Source organism: Mya arenaria, chromosome 10, assembly GCF_026914265.1.
Source record: "Mya arenaria isolate MELC-2E11 chromosome 10, ASM2691426v1".
Classification (NCBI taxonomy): domain Eukaryota; kingdom Metazoa; phylum Mollusca; class Bivalvia; order Myida; family Myidae; genus Mya; species Mya arenaria.
This window is the reverse complement of record NC_069131.1, coordinates 29,661,022-29,664,559: the sequence shown is the minus strand read 5'-3', so window position 1 is coordinate 29,664,559 and position 3,538 is coordinate 29,661,022. Positions and strand designations below refer to the sequence as shown.

Sequence of the window (3,538 nt, the reverse complement as noted above, 5' to 3'; positions counted from 1 at the left end):
GTTGTTATTCAATGTGTTTCTCGTTCAGTGTATGTTAGGTTTTGAACTTGGCGCCTCTCTACAGACTCATCGTTAAAATTACTACTGGTTTGTCATTGTGGTTTCCATTGTACCATTGTGGTGCAATAATAATACCAAGCATAAGTCATATATAACGATTTGTTTGAAAAAAAGTTTTATATTTACCTTATTTAGAATGGAAAGCGGTCGTCTTGCTCTGACTTTCCTTACCGCATTAACCACACTGACTTCATTATCTTCACTCAGTGTTTCAAGTAATGTCGAGACAACACATAAAAGTCCGCTCTTACCAGCGCCGTTCCTGTCACAATGGTAATATATCATGTAAAGATTGGTATCTACGACCGTATTAATCAATTATTCTCCTGTGATATCAAAGGTATTTTTAATATTAACACTAAGACAAAATCTGAAGGCGACTTTGAGCTAATAAAAAGATTGTACGTACATACAATGCACCAGTATCGGTCCGTTCAAGTGAGATGATTTGGATGCGTTTTCAACCTCTTTGATGAAGGCAACAAAGTGTTCTGCTGACTTCGGAGTATTGTAATTTTTATCCCAATCTAAATATTCATAGTGTGGTATTCTCACCTCCGACTTGGTCTTAAATCCAACGAAAAAATATATTTTAGAGATAATACTTGCGATATAATATCGCAAACGCACAACATATTGTTATTGTTTATGGTTTTGGTAGTTTTATTATTACTGATGCTGCAGTTGTTGGTGTTGGTGGGGTTTTGGTTGTTGTTACTGATGCTATTTTTCATTTACTGTAGACTAGAAAGAACATATTTGTTTATATATAAACCATAGGAAACTGTTAAAACATTGTTTTCAGTTTTCTAACAAAGCAATTATGACATTTTGCTGTTTTCGTACCTTTCCGTCGTGTTTAAAATGCAGCTCTCTTTTTACAAAGTGTCTCGTACTTTGAACTCTTGTTGAAAATATGGAAATCACACCTTTCATCATTGATTGATCGTCACCAGGAACGTACAAGCCAATCCCCTGGATAAAACAATATAAGTAACAGGAAACCATTTATTTTGTTCAAATCTGAATAAACGATAGAGGCTTTTACATAACTGGCAACTCGATTAAGATTTCTGTGTACTTTTCAAACTTTGTAAAAAAAAACATGATTATGATATTTAGTGTTAAATACATAAACATCGCTATATTATGAACATTATAGCGTAATATACAATTTGCAACGCTTTATTAAGGACGTAATGATAGAACTTAATTACTATTTACATATATCTACATACGCGTAATGACTTTAGTTTAGCATAATGGTTTCGTTATTGGTGAAAAACATAATTTTAACAATTAAAATTCAGTGAAGCATCCAATGGTCGGTGTCAAAGTACAAACATAAAGTCTTGTTCAAAGTATCTGACTTGTCAATAATTTACATGTGATTCCAAACTAACAATACAGGAACAGTTTTCTTGAACAACAAGTGCAATGAAATCGGAAACTGTGTCAGGTAGAGGTGTTTGTGCAACCAAGAAGCGGTTCTTTGTTTTGAAACTCTAAAAGTGACACATACGCATTTTTACTAACTCGTCTTTACCGTATGGTAGGCCTTTATACATAGTATTATTTAACATTTATTTTACCTTTTTATCATTTTATTTAAAACGAATGCAATGAAAAATATGTTTCAGCAAGCCAACAAATCTCAACAAGTCTGACATCCAGACACCTGTGTATAATAAATAATAAAAGCTTCAATGATAATAACTTTATCAGTAATAACTGCCTAAAATGCCAGCTGCAATTTATAACAACAGGGTAAGGAACTCAATTGATTAATTTATATTGTTCTAATCCTGAAATGTAATTATGTATATATATATTGAAACTTTGTGTATTTTTGCTCAGTAAAATATGTTTAAACTTAGCCAACAAATCTTCTGCTAACTGTGTATTTTATTACGAAACAAATACTTGTATAGAGCTATTAGATTAACATGCTTTCGACAAAATATCATAACATCAAAAGCTTGAACGAAAACGTTTGTCAGCGTTACAATTTCAGTTTAATACTTTACCTCTTTAATAAAACGAACTTGTTTTAAACTGACATATTAACCTGTTTATGTCAACATAGATATAATAACAACTCTCAATATAAAAATAAATCGATCTAACAATATGTTATCGCACGCCCGTTGTTAAGATTGAGGCAGAGTGAGCGATTTACAAATTTCATCTATCAATATATTTAGAGCAATCTATCAAGTTATATTAGAACATATACTTACGTTGATGTATATCGCATTGATATAATCAGATTCGCCTGGTTTCAGAAACAGATAAAGACGTGGTCTGTTGGCATCACCTTACAATACATAACACCAAGAATATAGATCATGTAAACATAGAGAAATTTCAAAAGTAGTTTGCTCCAGGGACGGGATTTGCGCGTGGGCGGAAGAGGGTTCATGCTCAATCGGCAAGAGCAGGAACCTCACCAAACAGAAGCTGGCACATTAAAATCAGAGGATAGTTGATACCAGCGGTCATTAGGATGGGTACCGGCCATTTGAACAAGATAACAAACGTAATATATTATAAGCACAACTAAATGCTGGACTAACAATAACCGTATTTTGAGAATGTTTATATTATGTTAATTCGTCTAAATAGTTTCTTTTGAGATATTTGCAACATATGTTTCTATGTCAATTAAAGAAATGCTGCACTTTTACAATCATAATAATATTGGAACCTGGTATATCCGCGTGTTTTCTGTTCTTTTTTGTCAGAAGCCGATTCTTTTCCGTTGCCTGTAGTTCCTGATCCGACTTTTGCTCTTGGTTCATTTGCATTTTCTAACGTATAATCAGAATGCAACATACAATACATGAATACTTTAAATGTAAATCATACAACCTTGATATATATTAATTACATATTACATTTAAACACCGTTAATCCGAACACCGTTTATCCAAATCAATCGTTGTTTCGAATTAAAAAAATCCGATCTTTTCTTCTGTATAAAAATTGAAATTTTGATCAATAAACCAAATATTGTCATTTCGAATTAATCGCCATTTCAAAGTCAAAACTTAGGCCCTGATTCGATATTTCACATCTAGTAAGCAATCACCTTTCACATTTGTAAACTAAAATCCTCAAAGTTTCACACTATACATTGATAATACGCGGGCCTCGGCCTGAGGTTATAATATAGCACAGTTAGTTCTTGTTAGAGACAGACATTGAGCACGCGTCTGAATTATACATTGATGTCAGATCATGAGTGATTTGTTTTGGATGAGTTTAGTTTGTATAAATTGGCTGGTTTACACAGTCTGAGTATAATTTGAAATGTCTATCTAAAGCAAATTAAAATTACTCACACGGCACGCTGCCGAACAATACCGGGAAGAGCCGAACGAAATACGTTAACTAAGTGTATTTTCATTGCTATTAAAACATGTTTCGTCATAAACATGCATAACGTTGTGTTAATTAAAAGGTATACTAAAACATT

The 3,538-nt window shown here is 32.7% G+C and overlaps 1 long non-coding RNA gene across 1 annotated transcript; it reads right to left on the bottom strand.

Moving 5' to 3' along the window:
• Positions 1-200: 200 nt before the first annotated feature.
• LOC128205564 (uncharacterized) lies at positions 201-1,562 on the bottom strand. Its single transcript, XR_008256278.1, has 4 exons — positions 1,446-1,562; positions 907-1,035; positions 470-627; positions 201-322 (listed from the first exon to the last, which is right to left on the bottom strand). It is a non-coding gene; the product is annotated as an uncharacterized LOC128205564 (long non-coding RNA).
• Between the last annotated feature and the right edge of the window lie 1,976 nt (positions 1,563-3,538).